At 41.6% G+C, this 14,922-nt stretch overlaps 1 long non-coding RNA gene across 2 annotated transcripts in view; it reads right to left on the minus strand.

The window, feature by feature from the left end:
* The window catches only part of LOC134336734 (uncharacterized), a 445,998-nt gene that overhangs the window by 199,589 nt on the left and 231,487 nt on the right, over positions 1-14,922 (minus strand). For both annotated transcript variants that reach the window (XR_010015870.1, XR_010015871.1), the window contains exon 5: positions 13,672-13,801. This is a non-coding gene — a long non-coding RNA (uncharacterized LOC134336734). The remainder of the gene's footprint in view (positions 1-13,671; positions 13,802-14,922) is intronic.

Genomic DNA, 14,922 nt, shown 5'->3' on the forward strand with positions numbered 1-14,922 from the left:
GCTAAAAGAAATGGTGCTGCTCAACTTTTTGCTGAACATTTTGCTGAGCTAAATATCCAAGAACAGTAACAACGTGCATAAAATTCTTGCAACAAAAAATCCATACCTTCTGTTTTAAAAAATGTATAAATTTGGAAAATATAACCTTTGCCTCTGCAAGGCTCTTAGGAATTATTCAGGTAGATTTCTATGTTGTGGTTTTGATCTGATAAATCAAAAAGAGGTCTGATAGGTAAGGATGAATGTTGGATGTGCATGACGAACCGACTTCTTACTGCCTTTGCAATGCATGACTTTATATCAACTTTATACTTTTTACTTTATTGTCGCCAAACAATTGATACTAGAGCGTACAATCATCACAGCGATATTTGATTCTGCTCTTTGTGCTCCCTGGAGTACAAATCAATAGTAAATATTAAAAATTTAAATTATAAATCATAAGTAGAAAATAGAAAAGGAAAAGTAAGGTAGTGCAAAAAAACCGAGAGGCAGGTCCAGATATTTGGAGGGTACGGCCCAGATCCTGAAACTGATGTGGGTTTGCTACATCAAATGTCTTAGCACACAAAAACAGAGCAAATTATCTTCGATGTATGACTAGAAGCAGCCATACATACATTTTACATGCAAATAGTAAGCTGACCTTGATAATAATTATATTGAAGTAGAACTTCACTAGCTGTTATGAAAAATACTTCCAGTTAGATTGACAGTACTCTTTAAATTTTAATTTTCCATTCACCTTTGCATTATGTCAATTATTCTATACTTTTGAAAACACAATTTCAGATTTGTATTAAGCATTTCCTAAAAAAAATTGGAAGGTGAAGTTTTTCAGCTCTCTAGTTTGAATTAAATAGAAGAATGTAACTAGACCAAATTAACAGAATTTCATTACATGCTGGTACGTACTTTGATCACATTTAGTTAATTCTGTCTGGGTTTTCCATCAGGGGAAACACGTCCAGCAAAACTATCAACGAAATCTGCAGTTAATGAATGTGTACTTAATAGGCATGAATTAGATCTGAGTCAAACTGCAACAGATCTTGAAAGGAAGAAAGAACGATTTACATTTAAACTGTGCCTTTCACAACATTATAGCATACTAAGGAAGCATTTGGCAATAATGTACTTCTGGAGTGTGCCCTGAACACTTTTACAATGTAGAAAATCATCAGCCACTAAATTAATGAAGACAACTATGTGAAAAATACAAAATAACTGAATTTATGTCATTAGTTGGTGAAATTAATCTTACTATTCACAATCATACCAGTATGTTCTGATCATAGCTTGCACAGTAAATATGAAAATTCATTCATGTCAAAAATACATTTTTCCCAGTCTAGTTATAAGCAAATACAGTGTTTTTATCTCCAGTCCTGGCTTAATGTTCATTTCAAGAGCTGACTAGCAGTTTTTTGTTTTATTTATTTTTATAGCAGCTCTGCAACAATGGTTCAATACGATCATGCTCCACAACAACATATTGCACTTTCTATATATCAAACAGATGACAATGACACTTCAACCACAGGAGATTACTGCAGTCACTATCACAGTAATGATTTCCACTGGTAAACTAAAGAGACAAAATTAATATTTTGTTAACCTCAAGGCTGTTGAAGCACTAAGAGCTCAGCCTTGGCTCTTAATATGCGTTTTTATATATTCAGTCCATAGTTAACATTGCACTGTTGTCCCTGCATGGCAGAAACAAAATTAATGCCATTAATTCGGCATCTGTACCTGAAGATGGTTTGAATGGTTTAGGAAGTTTATGATTCTGATCAACATTCAGTTTAATTTACTCCCTAGCAAATTCTAATAGCAAAATTCATTCACCTCAGAACAGTATTTTCAATACAGATGTTAAAATTAGGAGTCTCATTCCTTTTTCCATATTCCCTTATGACACACAAGGCCTTTCAACCCATCAATTTTATTACAGCCCATTCCTCACTTATTTTCTCTGCAAGCTATTTTCCCCACCTACCCATCAGTCCCGCTAGATTCAACCAACACACATAAAAGTTGCTGGTGAACGCAGCAGGCCAGGCAGCATCTCTAGGAAGAGGTGCAGTCGACATTTCAGGCCGAGACCCTTCGTCAGGACTAACTGAAGGAAGAGTGAGTAAGGGATTTGAAAGTTGGAGGGGGAGGGGGAGATCCAAAATGATAGGAGAAGACAGGAGGGGGAGGGATAGAGCCGAGAGCTGGACGGGTGATTGGCAAAAGGGATACGAGAGGATCATGGGACAGGAGGTCCGGGAAGAAAGACAAGGGGCGGGGGGACCCAGAGGATGGGCAAGGGGTATATTCAGAGGGACAGAGGGAAAAAAAGGAGAGTGAGAGAAAGAATGTGTGTATAAAAATAAGTAACAGATGGGGTACGAGGGGGAGGTGGGGCATTAGCAGAAGTTAGAGAAGTCGATGTTCATGCCATCAGATTGGAGGCTACCCAGACGGAATATAAGGTGTTGTTCCTCCAACCTGAGTGTGGCTTCATCTTTACAGTAGAGGAGGCCGTGGATAGACATGTCAGAATGGGAATGGGATGTGGAACCAAAATGTGTGGCCACTGGGAGATCCTGCTTTCTCTGGCGGACAGAGCGTAGGTGTTCAGCAAAGCAGTCTCCCAGACTGCGTCGGGTCTCGCCAATATATAAAAGGCCACATCGGGAGCACCGGACGCAGTATATCACCCCAGCCGACTCACAGGTGAAGTGTTGCCTCACCTGGAAGGACTGTTTGGGGCCCTGAATGGTGGTAAGGGAGGAAATGTAAGGGCATGTGTAGCACTTGTTCCGCTTACATGGATAAGTGCCAGGAGGGAGATCAGTGGGGAAGGATGGGGGGGATGAATGGACAAGGGAGTTGCGTAGGGAGCGATCCCTGCCGAATGCAGAGAGAAGGGGGGAGGGAAAGATGTGCTTAGTGGTGGGATCCCGTTGGAGGTGGCGGAAGTTACGGAGAATAATATGTTGGACCCGGAGGTTGGTGGGGTGGTAGGTGAGGACCAGGGGAACCTTATTCCTAGTGGGGTGGCGGGAGGATGGAGTGAGAGCAGATGTACGTGAAATGGGGGAGATGCGTTTAAGAGCAGAGTTGATAGTGGAGAAAGGGAAGCCCCTTTCTTTAAAAAAGGAAGACATCTCCCTCATCCTAGAATGAAAAGCCTCATCCTGAGAGCAGATGCGGCGGAGACGGAGGAATTGCGAGAAGGGGATGGCGTTTTTGCAAGAGGCAGGGTGAGAAGAGGAATAGTCCAGATAGCTGTGAGAGTAGGCTTATAGTAGACATCAGTGGATAAGCTGTCTCCAGAGACAGAGACAGAAAGATCTAGAAAGGGGAGGGAGGTGTCGGAAATGGACCAGGTAAACTCGAGGGCAGGGTGAAAGTTGGAGGCAAAGTTAATAAAGTCAACGAGCTCTGCATACGTGCAGGAAGCAGTGCCAATGCAGTCGTCGATGTAGTGAAGGAAAAGTGGGGGACAGATACCAGAATAGGCACGGAACATAGATTGTTCCACAAAGCCAACAAAATGGCAGGCATAGCTAGGACCCATACGGGTGCCCATAGCTACACCTTTAGTTTGGAGGAAGTGGGAGGAGCCAAAGGAGAAATTATTAAGAGTAAGGACTAATTCCGCTAGACGGAGCAGAGTAGTGGTAAAGGGGAATTGATTAGGTCTGGAATCCAAAAAGAAGCGTAGACCTTTGAGACCTTCCTGATGGGGGATGGAAGTATATAGGGACTGGACATCCATGGTGAAAATAAAGCGGTGGGGGCCAGGGAACTTAAAATCATCGAAAAGTTTAAGAGCGTGAGAAGTGTCACGAACATAGGTAGGAAGGGATTGAACAAGGGGGGATAAAACCGTGTCGAGGTATGCAGAAACGAGTTCGGTGGGGCAGGAGCAAGCTGAGACAATAGGTCGGCCAGGACATGCAGGTTTGTGGATCTTGGGTAGGAGGTAGAAACGGGAAGTGCCCTATCCACTAGATTCAACGCTCATTTACATACAACTGGTATTTTATAGTGGCCAGTCAAACTACAAACCCAAAACTTTTCTGGGATGTGGAAAGAAAATGGAGTACTCTAAGGAAATCCACATGACCAGAGAGAGAGCATGCAAACTCCACACAAACAGCACCTAAGGTCAGTACTGAACCCAAGTCACAAGACCTAAGAGGCAGCAACTCAAGCTGCAAATCTGCAGGGGTTTGATAACCTCAGCCCCAACAACAACCCTTTCATTCTTTAGATGAAGTCCAGATTAGTTGGCATCCCATCCGATAATAAATTGTCCTGTCGGGTTGCCTGGGGTCAGAGTCAGAACACAGAAACTAGCCCTTCCATCCACTGGATCCACACTGACCACCAAGTACTCTTTCATACTAATCCTATAGTAGTCCCATAACTGTCCTCGGACAAAAAGAAACATCATTAATCTGTTTTCCCCAATTTTCAGAAATGATTGGCTGTTTTAAATTTGTAGTTAGATACAAAGTCTTATGTTGGAGCAAAGGAACCAAACACACACGACTTTTGGTAAAAAAAAACTATTGTTAATATTCCTTCTGAAGAAAATTGCAATGCATTTGAAAACCTTTTATCCATGCTTTATAAATCTGATGATGGAAGAATTTCAAGCTGCAATTGTTCAATTGACAAAACAAACTAAAAATAATGTATTTATAGAATGAGTAGTGTACAGGGATGAAACAATTAAAAAAAAGTAGCTTGTACTAGCTGCTGAACAAATTAGCTTTTTTGACTGCTGCCGGCAAAATCTTGTCAGTACAAGCAGTTTATTACTAACTGATACATTTCCACTTTCAGTTCTTACTTGACTAATATCATTTTTTTATATCAGAAGATGAACTTAATATCATCTCAAACTTTCTGCGCAAAAATTGGTCTCAAAAAATGGCACCAAAGATGAGTTAATAGAATTGATCAACTAGATCAATTTATGTAAAAGAAACGGTAAAGATAGGAAACAACATGGGTAAGCATTACATTTACATTTACTGCAGTTAATTCTTCAGCTCACCTGAAACTCTGCTACCTCTATCTTCTTCCATACTGAGTCCTTTTCACCCCTCATCTGTTAATCAACATGTTCTCTGCAAAGCCTTTTAAAAAAACCCTATCTGCTTTGTCTTTCAGTTTCACGTGTTTTTAATTTTGAGTTCCTTCTATCCCTTCTGGCACCCCAAAGCTGCCATTCCCTGAGATTCCCTGCTTAAATTACTCCAGGATTTTAGCCAATATGTGACAAACACCTCAGTGCAATGATTTAGTTGGTTTCTAGAGAAATGTAAAAACAAGAAAACCACCAGAGGCATCTCAGTATTTGACTTGGCCTAAACTATGCTTAATTGGTTTGCAAACTATGTAAGGATACTTTGATCCATGGTTGTAATGCACCTTCTTACTGTCAGCTCATGAGCTTCTCATGCAAAGGCTACAAGCGGCAATAATTGGCAAGATAATCAATTTGTTGGTATTGCTAATTGTGCACAAAATACTAGCCAGTACTCTTCGACTATTTCCACCTCTTATTCAAGTGCTCCAGGATTTTAGGAAAGGAAAAGCATCAGGAAAATCCGCTGAGTCAATTAAATGTTTTGGTGATTGAAGTGTCTAGAAGTAGAAGACATTGATGTGGATTTAATGTTCCTCGCCCATCCATGTATCTATCCAAACTTCTCTTAAGTGTTGCAATCAAACCTGCCTCCACCACTTTTCATGGCAGCTTGTTCCACACTCACAATACCCTCTGAGTGAAGTAGTTCCCTCTTAATTATTTCACCTTTCACCCTTAACCTATGACTTCTACTTCTAGTCTCACCCACCTTCAAAGGCAAAAACCTGCTTGCATTTACCCTATCTGTATCTCTCAATTTTGTATACCTCTATCAAATCTCCCCTGATCTCCTACACTCCATGAAATAAAATCACAACCTTTCTCTAAAACTCAGTTCCTCAAGTCCTGGCAACATCCTTGTAAATTTTCTTTGTACTTTTTCAAGCTTGTTGATACATTTCCTGTAGGTAGGTGACCAGAATTGCACACAATACTCCAAATTTTGCCTTATAAATCATAGTATTGAGTGCAGAAGTTTGAATGTTACATACAAGTTGTTTTAGACGTTGATGAGGCCGTTGTATGAAAAGCTCTCTTTACCACCCTATCTACCTGTAACACCATGCTCAAGGAATTATGGATCTGCCCTGCTGGATAGTTTTTGAAGGAAAGCAGATTCAAAGCAGCCTCACAGTAGAAACACTTGCTAGGACACTGGAGGAACCCCTCTGCTCTTCTTTGAATACTATCATGAAAGAATGTGGGAGGTCGCGTGGTTTACAGACATGGCCTAAATTTTATATCTCTTTTAAAGTATGAAACCTCTAAAGATGTGTACTAGATTAAAGCATTTAAGTGCCAAATTAGATACATTTTTAAGTCCTCTGCATTTTGAAAATAATTTCCTTTCTCTACAGTGAGAAAGCCAATCTCAAAAGAAATAATTTCTGATCGCAATTTTAAGTTTTCAAAAAGAAGGATCCTTTCTTGTTCGAACCAACAGCAAATGCATGAAGCAGAGACTTTCATATCCAAGAAAGAGAAATGTTTTCATGGATACTCTTTCCAGCCCATCTTCAGGATGCATTATCAGAAGCCTTGGTGCATCTTGCCACTCTTAAGACTGAAAAACATGGCCACTCAAGATGTACAAAGTGAGAAAATATAAAGACGAGAAGTTGCTAGTTTCAAGTGCTTAATATAAAAACACAAGCAGCAATTTCATGCATCATTTCATTTATATGAATGTGTTTCCTCATCTGGGCATCCTTATCATTGTTCAACATAACCAGATATATTAACAGTGTATTAACGCTCTTCAACCAGTTGTATCTAACCAGGAGGGAAGAATCATCCACAAACAGTGGGGTATGAAGAATCATCCTAAACAATGTGGGGGAACTGGAAGGGCACACGGTCTTCAGGGCTGACAGAGTTGCAACAGCAACAGGTTAAAGTAGAGGAGGTTGTTTATGCATCTATGTGAATCGATCATGGTGTACTAACTCTACCATTGCTGACACTTATTGCTCTGCTGATCTGGGATACCTGATTATTAAGTGCAGACCTTTTTATCAACCATAAGAGTTTACATGCATCATTGCTGTCGTAGTTTATGTTCCACCAGATGCTAATGCTAAAGTAGCCATGAAAGACCTCAGTGCTGCTATTAGCAAGCTGCAGACATTGCAACCAGATGGAGCCTTTATTGTTGCTGGGGACTTTAATCATTGTAACCTACGTACCGTGGTTCCAAGATTTTACCAAAATGTATCATGCACCACAAGGGGAAATAAAATGTCCACACAAATGTGGCTGATGCTTACAAAGCCACTACCCTCCCCCACCTGGGACAGTCCGACCATCTTTCATTGTTTCTGCTTCCCAAGTATAGCCTACTGCTTTTATATGTATTTGTTGTAGTCTTCTAAGTCACTATAGTAGCCTGTACTTATTAGTCCTGTGAGTTTTTAGATTAGATTAGATTCAACTTCATTGTCATTGTGCGGAGTACAGATACAAAGCCAATGAAATGCAAAGAACAGTGTTATTTACAAAATAACTGTGAATAAAAAGTAAGTGCTACAGCACACAAATATGAAAGTACTGAGACAGTACAATATGGGTGCAATACTGCTTAGCGCTGTGATGTGAGGCTCAGCGGGGTCACAACCTCAGTGAAGAAGCTCTTCCTGAGCCTGCTAGGCTCCTGTAGTGCCTACTGGATGGGAGGAGAGTAAAAAGTCCATAGTTCGGGTAAGATGCATCCTTAAAAATGCTTTTCGCCCTGCCCAGGCAGCGTTTATGGCAGATGTTCTCAATGGTGGACAACTGGGTGCCGATAATCCACTAGCCAGTTTTCACCATCCGCTGGAGTGCTTTGCGGTCTGATACGGGACAATTGTCATACCACACTAAAATGCAGTTGTGAGTATGCTCTCAATGGTACAATGGTAAAAGTCCGTCAGTATTCTGGGACAGAGATGAGCTTTCTTGACGCTCCGCAAGAAATAAAGGCACTATTGCGCCTTTTTGATCAAGATGGAGGAGTTCAGGGACCAGGTGAGATCATCGGAAATGTGGACACCAAGGAATTCGAAGCTTGATACACGCTCCACGACAGCTCCGTTGATGTAGATGGGGACATGAGTATGGCTCCTAGCATACCTGAAGTCCGCAATGATTTCCTTGGTCTTCTGGGTGTTAAAAGGCCAGGTTGTTATCAGCACACCACGTGGCCAGGTGCTGGACCTCGTCCCTGTAGGCCTTCTTGTCATCCCCTTTGATCAGACCAACCACCGTGGTGTCGTCTGCAAACTTGATTATGGAGTTAGAACCATGTACAGGAACGCAGTCATAGGTGAAAAGGGAGTACAGAAGAGGGCTCAGCACACAGCCTTGAGGCACACTGGTGTTCAGGATGAGAGTGGAGGAGGAGAGGTTGTCTAACTTAACAGATTGGGGTCTGTTAGTCAGAAAGTCCAAGGTCCAATTGCAGAGGGATGAGCTGATACCAAGCTGGTGAAGTTTGGTGATCAGCTTGGAGGGGATCACAGTATTGAATGCCGAACTAAAGTCAATGAACAGCATTCTGACGTAAGAGTTGGGGCTGTTCAGGTGGATCAGGGCAGAATGAATTGACGTGGAGATGGCGTCCTCTGTAGACCTGATGGTGTGATAGGCAAATTGATGGGGGTCCAGAGTAGTGGGCAGACAGGATTTCAGATGTGATAAAACCAGTCTCTCAAAGTACTTTGTAATGATGGGGGTGAGTGCAGCTGGGCGGAAGTCATTCAGGCCCGTGGCAGTGGAATGCTTCAGCACTGGCACGATGGTGGCGATCTTGAAGCTTGTGGGGACAACAGCCTGGGCCAGGGACAGATTAAAAACCTCCCTGAAGATCCAGGCCAACTGCCCTGCACAGACTCTAAGCACACAGCCAGCTGCCTTCCGTATAGTCACCCTACTCAGGGTGGCGCAAACATCAGAGGTGGGAAGTGAGAGAGGCAATTCACCGGGTGAGAGATCCGCTTTGAGGGTGACTTCCTTGTTCCCTCGGTCAAAGCGAGCATAGAAGTAATTGAGCTCATCAGGGAGGGAAGCAGAGCTGGAAGGGGGCACAGTACTAGGTGGTTTAAAGTCTGTAATAATCTGTATGCCATGCCACATATCTATAAATATCTTTGAATATCTATAACTGGGTTTTACTGACCATTCTTCTGAACATCAATCACAGGATTCTAATTGCTTACTTCCTTCATACCTGATCGGCAGAAGCACCACCTGACCAGACTGTCAGAACCCAGTAAAAGAATAGTGTACTAAGGGTCCTATCTGGCACAATTTTGGTTTGAAGACATTGAAAATTAAAATAGTTGCTAGCACTTCACTGCGTGCTCATATAAAACACATCTTTTCTTGCATTATAGGCTTTCCTTTGCAGAAAACCCATTTAATTTAAATAACTAAAACCTTAATAATTAAAAGGTGAAAGAATGGAAACACCACAGTTGTTACATTATTTTCAGAGATATTGTCTGACAGAAATAAAGATATGGGAAATTTTCTTAAACTTAACTTTACTTAAGTTACTTAACATCCGTATTGTACTGTCTCAGTACTTTTATATTTGTGTGCTGTAGCACTTTTTTTATTCGCAGTTATTTTGTAAATAACACTGTTCTTTGCATTTCTGGTCAGACGCTAAATGCATTTCATTGGCTTTGTATCTGTACTTGGCACAATGACAATAAGGTTGAATCTAATCTAATCTGGAATCTGGAAGTCCCAACCCTCCCTAAATACTAAAGCAACCAATGGAAAGTCATTAGCCTGAAACAACAAATATTGTCTCAATTGCTAACTATTCTTAACATTTTCCATTTGATTTTAGTTTGCACAGTAATTTTCTGATTGAATTTAAATAGAAATTGGCAGTCAATACAAGTTGTCATGAATTTGGTCTTTAATGAGTGTTGATTAGTTTCACCTTATTTCGACTGTAAACATTGACCTGCTGATTTTTACTCAGATACTACATTGTTGCTGACTACCACCTGGTTTTACTGGTCATTCAGAAATACTGATGGCATTTCCAAAACAAATGTACCAAGAAATTCTTCAGTATCACGAAAGCTGTGTTAAACCAGACAAATGCATATTTAGTGTAAGGAACAGCACTTTTATCAAGGTTGCTCATGGTATCACATAAAATAGAACAGGTCTGTCATTGCAGGAGAAGCTTGTGGCAAAAGGTAAAATTATGAATTCATTTTGGAAGAAGTTGTTGTGGTGCCACAGTCAACGTTGATATGTGGAACTAGCATGGGGTAGTCAAGGTGTTATTGGGCTACGGCATGGCATTGGGTTACAAAACATGACAGTGGCAATGAGTGAGTTATAAAACGATCATGAGATGATATTGAAGAGCAACAAGACTTTTTTTTAAATTCCCAAGGGGAGAGAGTGAAACATTCGAGTTTTAAAAAAAAGTGCAGCAAGACAGTCCAGTTAATAAAAAGGCAGGAAATGGATGAAATTCATGGGTTCATAAACAGTGAGTACTGGGTGATAATGATAATAATAGTAATAATAATAAAGGCAGAAATAGCGGGCTACATTAGAAAGATAGACACATTTGATTGCACAATAGGTAATTGCACATTGTGTACTGAATGATTCAGGTGTATTTTGAAGCAAAAAAAAAAGCCAATAAAAAGTGAGTGCGAGAGTTACTGAGTACTATAGGTGGAAAGACATACAGTTTGCTTAGAAGTTTGACTGCTCCAACTGAACAGCCAAAATGAGCTTTGCTGATACTGTGAAAGTAACGCAGGAACATTAAGAAACAAAACTATTGTTGATTGCTGAATATTTTAGGTTTATAAGCAGAGTCAAAAAGTGGAATCCATTTCAACGTACATGGCTGAATTGAAGAGATTGTTCAAGATTGTCAGTTCACTAATGGGCTTAATGATGCACTGAGAGATTGTTTAGTTTGTGGAATCTTACAAGAGAACATTCAAAATTGGCTCCTAATTGAAGCACAACTCTTATTCAAACAGCAGTTGAAATCACAGTATTAATAGAAACCGAAGACAAAGGTGCATTTAGGAATGAAAGTGAAAGTGAACAAAATTGCAATGTCTTAACAAAAACCAGCCTGGCCAAACGAATTGTGTTACTGTTGTGGCAGGGGCTCACATACACCAGGCCCATGCAGGTTTAAAGGCAAAACTTGCAGAAAATTAAACAGAACAGGACACATACAAAGAACGTTTTGAGCAGACAAAAATAAACGAACTGCACAGGGAAAAGAAAAAGATAAACTGTCAAGCTGCTGCTTCAAAAAGAACACTACTCTGCATGCTGTTGATGCAAAATCTGATAGTGACACAGGATTTGGTAGCTTTGAGACTTACAACATGAAATCTAACAAAAGACAAACAACATGGTTTGCACACCGAGAGTGAAGTGAACAGCAAATTAATTAAAATTGAAATGGACACTGGCTCGGCTGTTTCAGTCATTCACAAAACGAATTTGAACAGCATTTCAAATATACTAAACTAAAGCCTGCAGATATCCAGTTAAAAATTTATACTGGAGAAAAGATAATACCTGTGAAAATAACATTTGTAACAGTGAGAAACAACAACTAACAAGCTACAATGGCTTATATGTGGGAAAAACGGGGGGGGGTCACTATCGTGGGGGTATGAGTGGCTGAGATAACTACAACTTGATTGGAGATTCAACCACTATTTGTATGCCGCATCCCCTGCAAAAGACTCAACTGAAAGCAAATTAACGTATTGGATAACGCCACAGCAGTGTTCAGGAATGGCAGTGGAAAACTCAAACATATCAAAGGTAAAATAGTGTTAAATGAAAATGCCACACCCAAATTTTACAAAGCCCAGGCCACACACACAAAATGCTGGGGAATTCAGTAGGCCAGGCAGCATCCATGGAAAATAGTGCAGTCGATGTTTCAGGCTGAGACCCTTCAGCAGGACTGGAGATAAAAAGCTGAGGAGTGGATTTAAAAGGTAGGGGAGGGGAAAGAGGAACACAAGGTGATAGGTGAAATCTGAAGGGGGAGGGATGAAGTAAAGAGCTAAGAAGTTGATAGGTGAAGGAGATACAGGGCTTATAGAAGAGGACGAAAGGTCATGGAAGAAAGAAAAACAGGGTGGAGCATCAGAGGGAGGTGATGGATGGGCAAGGAGATAAGGTGAGAGAGGGAAAAGGGAATGGGGAAATGGTGAAGGTGAGTGGAGGGGGCATTACTGGAAGTTCCAGAAATCGATGTTCATGCCATCAGGTTGGAGGCTACCCATATGGAATATAAGGTGTTGTTCCTCCAACCTAAGTATGGCCTCATCACAACAGTGGATAGACATATCGGAATGGGAATAGGAAGTGGAATTAAAATGGGTGGCCAATTGGAAGATCTCACTTTGTTTGGCGGATGGAGCATAGGTGCTTGGCAAAGTGGTTTCCCAATCTATGTTGAATCTCACCAATAAACAGGAGGCCACACCGGGAGCACTGGATATAGTATATGATTTCAACTGACTCACAGGTGAAGTGTTAGCTCACCTGGAGGGACTGCTTGGGGCCCTGAATAATATTGAGGGAGGAGGTGCAAGGACAAGTGTCGCACTTGTCAGGAGGGAGATCAGTGGGGAGGGATGAATGGACAAGGGAGTCATGTAGGGAGCGATCTCTGAAGAAAGCAGGAAGTGGGGGGGGGGGGGGAAGATGTGCTTGCTGATGGGATCCCGTTGGAGATGGCAGAAGTTGCGGAGAATTAGGTGCTGGACATGGAGGCTGGTAGGGTGCTAGGTGAATGGACCCTTTTACAAAGTTCATCTGGTTCCTTATGCCATCTGTGATAAAGTAGCCAGTGAGCTAGATTTCACAGAGGCTGTAATAATTCTTTTCAGGTTGAGTAGAGCTCATGGGCAACACCAGTGGCCCCAATAGCCAAGAAGAATGGGTCTGTTGGTGGCTTTAAGGTCACCATCAACCCAGTACTGAAAGTAGATCAATACACTCTCCCCAGGCTAGAGGATATCTTTGCAACCCTCTCTGGAGGGAAACACTTCAGATGGAGATAGAAGAAGATTCCAAAGTGTAAACACTCACAAAGGGCTTTATTGTTAAAAAATAAGCTTATTTTTGGAGAAGCATCTGCATCTGGCAGAAAGCTATGGGACAGGTGTTACAAGGATGTCCAGGCACTCAGTATTACCTGGATGGCACATTACCATTAACTGAGGGATCTGGGGACCCCAGGTTGGGAACCGCTGCTTTAAACCAAGCATCACTTACTGTAGTCACACTACTGACACACAAGTGTGCTGAGAACATTCAAGCAGTGGTGCATCCCCCCAAGCCAAAGGATGTGTCAATTACTATAATGGGTTCCTGCCAAACCTGGCTACTGTGCTTTACCCCTTAAGCTCATTACTACAGATCAGGAAGAAATGGCAATGGACAAAGCAGTGCGAGGTGGCTTTCCAAAAGGTAAAGGAAATGGTGACATCAGAAACCGTACTCACACATTATGATCCACGCCATCCAGTGAAGCTTGCCTGTGACGCCTCGCCTTATGGTATAGATGCAGTCATGCCATATGTTATGAGTGATGGAAGTGAACGTCCCATAGCCTTGTATCACGTTCCTTTACTGCTGCAGAGAAAAATTAAGCAAAGATTGACAGGGAGGCTGTGAGTCTGGTTTGGGATGTAAAACGTTTCAACCAGTATTTGTATAAAGTTTATTGTCATTACTGATCATCAACCACTAGTGTCCATTTTCAATCCACAGAAAGGTGTTGCACTGACAGCAGCAGCACAAATGCAGAGATGGACTCTGTTTCTTGGAGGACACAGATACAAGATTGAATTCAAGAGGACAACTAATCATGGACATGCTGATGAAGTCTCCCATTTCCCCTTGGAAAAGGAAACACCTGGAAAATTTACAAAAGAGGATACTCCTCTTGACATATTCTCCCTAGTACACATCCAAAGATTCCTTATTATGGCAGAGATGATCCAAGAGGGAAATCAGAAAACAACAACACTGTCTCAGGTCTATATGGCCACCCAACGTGGCTTGAATGTGCAGTAGTTCCCCATTTTTACCAGCGCCAGGATTAACTTGCCCTTGATGGGTGTTGCCTTATTTGGTGATTCACAGTGGTTGTACCATCCAAGCTGAGAGCTAAAGTGTTGGGAGATCTGCATGCCAGTCATCTAGGCGTGGTCAAAATGAAGGCATCGGCTGGAAGCTTTGTCTGGTACCCTGGAATAGATCAGCAGATTGAGCAGCTTCCCATGCACTGTTCAGGATGCCAACGCATCCAGAAGGTGCCAAGAGCAGCACCTCTCCATTCCTGAGAATTGCCTGAATTGCCCTGGCAGAGGATTCATGTGGATTTTGCCAGACACAAATTTCTTGGAAGTAGTGGATATCTTTGCAAACCTCTCTAGAAGGAAACACTTCAGATGGAGATGGAAGAAGAGACCAAACATTCAGCTACAACGTGGCCAGAAGTGTTCATGATAGCCTCATCTATAGACTCGCATACTGTTGTTCTGTTGAGAAACCCCTTCTCCAAAACTGGTGTTCCAGAACACTTAGTTAGTGACAATGGACTACCGTCCACTGTGGAAAAGTTTCAGTCATTGCTGAAAATGAATGGATTAAGACATATTACATCTACACCATACCGCCCAGCTACAAATGTCTTGGCAGGAAGGTTTGTTCAGAGTCTAAAGAATGAACTGCAAGAATGTCAGCAGAAC

Source organism: Mobula hypostoma, chromosome 23, assembly GCF_963921235.1.
Source record: "Mobula hypostoma chromosome 23, sMobHyp1.1, whole genome shotgun sequence".
NCBI lineage: Eukaryota > Metazoa > Chordata > Chondrichthyes > Myliobatiformes > Myliobatidae > Mobula > Mobula hypostoma.